Genomic DNA, 6,000 nt, shown 5'->3' with positions numbered 1-6,000 from the left:
AAGGAACACACGCAGACAGGACGGAAACGTACAAATTCCTCACAGGCAATCACCCGAGGTCGGAATTGAATCTGGATCCCTGGTGCTCTGAGGCAGCTGTGCTAACTACGGTGCCACCTTTTTTTAATGTTTGATTGTTTGTTGCTGATCTCCCATCGATGGTGACTCATCCATGGATGCTACTGCAAGGATTCCACCATATCTCTGTCAAACTGAGAGCAGCTTCGAGAAGTGAGGCTTATTGTACCAGTGCCACTGATTCATTTCGCAACTCCACCAACACCCAGTCAATTTTGCCTCTCATCCCCATCAATGTTCCTCCTGTGTCCCACTCTCCTGTGTGTGTGCAGATCCCACCACTGGACGTCATCACTGCTTTGCATGCTGTGGGTCTTCCTCTTCTGATCTGCTGTCAAACACATCCGAGGTTACACATGCCACACTGATGTTGTCAGTTTGAAAGCCTCAGAGGATGAAGAATGTTGGGTGGGAGAATCGTCGTTCTCGATGGAAAGTCACGCAACGCCGTTTCTCTATTCTCCGCACAAGTGAAAACGGCATGGTCATGAAAGGTGCCGCGCAGCCCGGAGAATCGCCTGAGGTGGTCTGATGAGCGATCTCCGGGCTCCCGGCGATACTGCGGCCCCGGATGGGCTGAAGTCCTGACGCAGTTACCGGAGATCTAATGTGGTTATAAAAATCGTCAGCCAGCGATGCGGCAGCAGGAGGTAGGGGTCGGCCGGGGGGGGGGGAAGAGGAACCTCGGGCTGGCGGGACGGGCACAGCCGTGGCTGAGGGGTGGGGAGGACAGCCCCACCGGCTGGGAATGGCCCGCCGTGGCAGGACGGTGCCAAAGTCACGGACGACCTTACGGCGACCAGGCTGATGGGCACTGACCCCGGGCGTTGGCTTAGCGCAAACCTCCCGGCCATGCGGATGGGAGCCAGACCCCCCACCAGGGGGCGGCCCTCCCGGCCAGCGGGTAGGTCCAGGGCCGCACCCACTCCCCACCCCTCCCCAACTCCCCACCCCTGAGAATGGGGGCACGCGGCGCTGCGCGGACAACGGACGGAAAATTCAAACACCCTGCGCGCGCCCAGCTTTAGGGAGCATGGGGGCTGCAGGTTAGCCCTGCGCGTGATTAACTGCCTCAGGTCTGAGTCACGTGCGTGCACGCGTCCTCACGATTAAGCAGGCGCATGCGTCTTTAATATGCTGTGCGTGCTGGTGCATGCAGCCCCCCGAATCCAGTGCGTGCCCGTGCACTCTGCCGGCCTCTGAGCCCTGTTTTCTCCGCTGGCTACGTGGCGGCGGCTGGAACCCCAGGATCACAGGGCGATCGGGGAAGAGGGAGGAATAAACAACGGAATACGACGACAGCAGTGTTTGCTTCTGATCACTCGGTGAAGATTGCCCGGAGACCCCGGACGGGGTGAGTGCTCAAGGTGGACAGACCAAGTTAGCGGACCCCAGAATCTCGCTAACTTTCTGGAAAGTTAATGCAATTCCCACCTCCTTAAAACTTAACCGACAATCCGAGAGAATCAGTGTTCCCATAGAACCCAAATCAAAGGGAAAGTGTAATCCCCTCCACCACCTTACCCCCACCAACCTCCCCCACCCCCATCGGTCGCCCCAATCGACTGCCCCCATCACCCCCATTGGTCGCCCTCCTTGCCCCCACCTAGACCCCTTTCACCCACTCTAGCCCCCCCCCCCCCCCATCCACCTAGCCCCCTCCCTCACCCACCTGCCCCCCCCCCCCCCTCAGCCACCTGGCCCCCCTTCACCTACCTAAGGGGCAATTTAGCGTGGCCAATTCACCTATTGTGCACATCTGGGTGGGTGAGACCCACACACAGGGGGAATGTGCAAACTCCACACGGACAGGGGGCCAGGATGGAGTATCAAGCTGTGGAATCAGTTTAAGTGAAAATAATAGTGAAGAAAAAAATGTTACTGGTGGGAGTTGTTTATCAAGCCCCGAACCGTAGCTACACTGTAGAACAGTGTATAAATGAAGAAATAATGGGGGCTTGTAAAAAGGTAGTGCAATTATCATGGGCGATTTTAATTTTCAGATAGATTAGACAACTCAAATTAGCAAAGGTAGCCTGGAGGCTTATGCAGTTTATACCTGACGCAGTGTATTGTGGCCAGTTTCTTAGAACAAAACATTCGGGAACCAGCGGAGTGCTGGCATTATTTGACCTGGTAACGTTTAATGTGACAGGGTTTGTGAATGACTTTGTAAAGGATTGTCTAGGCAAGACTGATCAAAACATGATGGAATTTCCCATACAGTTTGAGGATGGAAATTTGGGTCTAAAAGGGCATGAAAACAAAGTTGGCTGAAGTAGAATGGGGAAAATATATTAAATGATAAGACAGTAGAGAAGCAGAGGTAAACATTCCATAACTCTCAAAAAATATATATTCCATTGAGAAAGAAAGACTACGCGAAGGGTGCACAATCTGTGGTTAAGTAAGGAAGTGAAGAATGACATTAATTTGAAAGAAAAGGTGTACAATGCTGTCAAGGTGTGTGGTAGGTCAAAAGATTGGAAAGTTATTAGAAACCAGCAAAAGATAGTGCGTCATGATGGCACAGTGGTTAGCACTGTTGCTTCACAGCGCTAGGAACCCGGGTTCAATTCCAGCCTTCAATTCCACACTGTCTGTGTGGAGTTTGTACGTTCTCCCCGTATCTGCGTTGGGTGCTCCGGTATTCTCCCGGAGCCCAAAGATGAACAGGTTAGGTGGATTAGCCACTAATTGCCCTTAGTGTCCAAAAGGTAGGTGGGGTTATGGGGACAGGATGGGGAGTGACCTTGGTAGGGTGCTCTTTCAGAGAGTTGGTGCAGACTCGATGGGCCGAATAGCCTCCTGCACTGTAGGGATTCTATGAAGACTTTAAAAAAAAAAGTCTTGTTAAAAAATGTTAGGGAGAAAGGTAGCAAGAAATATAACAACAGACAGTAAACTTTCACAAGTATAAAGAAAAAGTAGCTAAAGTGAGGATAGGTCCCTTAGATGAAACTGGGGAATAAATAATGGGATGCAAGGAATGGGAGAGACTTTGGACAAGTATTTTGAATCTGTTTTCATAGAAGACGGCACAAAAAGCACCCCAGGAATAGTAGAAAATCGAGCTGTTAAAGGGGCAGAAATTTAAACAATCATGATCACTCGAGAAAAATTACGAGGAAAGCTAATGGGACCTGATGGCTTGCTTCCCAGGGTGTTAAAAGAAGTGACTACAGAAAGATTGCTCATTGGTTGTAATCTTTCAAAATTCCCTACCTCAACTTAAGAAAGAGAGGAGACAGAAAGCGGAAAATGATAGGCCAGTCAGCCTACCTGGGAAAAATGTTGGAATCTACTATTAAGGAAGTCACAGCAGGGCATTTCGGAAATCCGAATACAATCTCGCAGAGTCAACATAGTTTTATGAAAAGGAAATGGTATTTGACAGATTTATTACATAAGATCATAAGCAGAGTAGGCCGTCATGGCTGATCTGATTGTGGCTTTAACTCCATTGCTCCCCTGGACTCCTTTATCAATCAAAAATCAGTCTAACATGGACTAATTCAGTTGGCATGTGGAGATAGCAGTGATGTAACCGAGATGGGGAAAGGTGAGAGGTTTAAACAAACTGAGAATTTTATATTGAGGAGATTCACATGCAAGTTTTTATGGCTTTATGTTTTATTAACAAGATGTAAAGTACGCAGTGTAAATTCAGGTGGTGGAAAGGAAGGATCTGGTAGGTATGCTTGGTGAGTGTTTGGGGTGTGGATGAATGCTTATTAATCGTGTGCTGAAAGCTATGTCAATGCTCTGTGAAGTGTTGCCAGTATTAATACCTGCCTTTGGGACATGTCAAGAGAGGGACATTGGAGTGGGAAGGCTGCAGCTGTCTATAAATCTTTCCCTGTCTTGTTCGAATGTGGAGAGTTGGATTGAATCTCTAAACTGCTGCAGGGTAGGGTGGAACTTTGCAGCAATGCAAATTATGTACGCCCATGTTTTGGAGTTTACAAGAACATAGTGAGAATTGGACCTTCAAGTGGTTTTGGAATGCACAAAGGGAATTTGTTTATCCTCGTGCAAAATAGTAGCAGCTGGAGTCAGTGCAGCAGAACTACTGTTGGTTTGGAATTGTCTTGAAATAAAAATAATTCTTGAAATGTATATTTTTGTACTTTACAATTTCTGATAGGACTACCCGCAATAATATTTTGCAAAGAAGACATGGTGGGGATAGTTATTTCTGAAAGTGTAGCCATGTGGTTAACTGGTCAAAAGTCTAATACAAGGGAACGGTAGCAGTGTTTATGTGACAAAACATTGAATTCTTTACCCGTCAGTCTGGCCTCAATAAAACTCGAGATGGATTTGTAGGCATAGTATTATTTAATTTTAACCAACTTGCAAGTCTGACTCGCTTCTCAGGAACACAGAACACAGAACCAGTCTCCTGGACCCCTTGGAAACGAATGAGGTCCGAGACAAAGGGATCTCTGCAAATACATTCAAATGGCATCAAGTTTCACATACACGATTCCCATAGGTCATCCTATACCCCTCCTGACCTGGCCATACATCCTAATTGGCTCACTTCTCATTCCTTAACCCTGGGCCTCTTGTTACCCAGCATCCTTTTCTCCTCCTCTACCAGACACCCCTCCCTCCTTCCTTGCCATCCTTTCTGAAATCCATTGTGAACTCACTAGAATTAAACTGGCCTCTCTCTACATTACTGTAACTAATATTTAAACTTACTATTTTATATCACATTCGTCATATGTTCCTGAATTAATAATCCATAGGCCTTGACTGATGATCTGAGGGCACTGCATCACAAACCAGCTGTCTGGCCCACTGAGCTAAACCAGCCCCAAGGTAAACCCTTACTTGGGAACCTCCTAGAGGGATTCCCCAGTGCATCATTGGAGTACCCCCCAAATACAGTGCTGGAGAATCAGGATGTTCTGGGCCAAGATGTTCTTTTAGTGGGTTCTGGCTCACACCAGAAAACAACAGTCAGGCCAAATGGCCTGTTCCTGTGTTGTAGGTACCATGCAATTCCTACATAATAGCACAAAGCTAGCTTTCTGTGAATACACTTCCAGACCTTGGTTCTATTAAAACAGAGAACAAAGAAAAATACAGCACACAGGGACTTCGGCCCTCCAAGTCTGTGCCGACCATGCTGCCCATCTGAACTACAATCTTCTACACTTCCTGGGTCCGTATCCCTCTATTCCCATCCTATTCATGTATTTGTCAAGATGCCCCTTTAATGTCACTATCGTCCCTGCTTCCACCACCTCCTCCGGCAGCGAGTTCCAGGCACCCACTACCCTCTGTGTAAAAAAGCTTGCCTTGTACATCTCCTCTATACCTTGCCCCTCGCACCTATTCGGGCATCATTAGCAGTTTCTGCATACATTTCAAACAGCTGAGTCTTTATAGATTTCCATTATGAACTTCACACCAATTTAAAATATTTATTGCTTACCTTGTGCTCTTGGAGCTGATTTGAAAGGTACCTGGTTTTAAAAGGTTCATACTAGATACATAACTTTAAGATGGATAAATATTGGCCAGGATAAATATCGAGGAGAATACCCCACCCCTGCTCTTCTTCCGAATATTACCATCCACCTGATGATCTTTGAAAAAAAATATATATTTTTATTCCAGGCTTTTATATATATATAGAATATGATATACATGAAAATGTCAGAAGACCAAAACATGAACAGAAACCACAAACCACAAACCACAAACACAAACAGGAACCTTCTCATCCCCATCTCCCCTGTCGGGGGCTCTGACTCGTAGAGACCCCTATAAAAGGTCTGAAATATCTCATTCACCCACTCCGGGTCAAACATCACTGTACTCATCCCTCACTCTACCGATCTCCCTTGTCGCTGCCTGCTTCCTCACCTAGTGGGCCAGCATCCTACTCGCCTTTTCCCCGTACTC

General features: G+C 47.3%; 1 protein-coding gene across 2 annotated transcripts in view; it reads left to right on the top strand.

Moving 5' to 3' along the window:
• Nucleotides 1-1,246: 1,246 nt before the first annotated feature.
• Nucleotides 1,247-6,000, top strand: part of LOC140430941 (zinc transporter ZIP13-like) — a 56,986-nt gene continuing 52,232 nt past the window's right edge. The window contains exon 1 of one of the 2 annotated variants that reach the window (XM_072518772.1): nucleotides 1,247-1,432. The gene's annotated coding sequence lies outside the window, so the exon portion shown is untranslated. The remainder of the gene's footprint in view (nucleotides 1,433-6,000) is intronic. The other variant, XM_072518771.1, reaches the window with a different exon arrangement.

The sequence above is a fragment of the Scyliorhinus torazame genome, chromosome 10 (assembly GCF_047496885.1).
Source record: "Scyliorhinus torazame isolate Kashiwa2021f chromosome 10, sScyTor2.1, whole genome shotgun sequence".
Taxonomy (NCBI): domain Eukaryota; kingdom Metazoa; phylum Chordata; class Chondrichthyes; order Carcharhiniformes; family Scyliorhinidae; genus Scyliorhinus; species Scyliorhinus torazame.
Note: the sequence above shows the minus strand (reverse complement) of the source record. Positions and strands in the feature narration are given on the sequence as shown.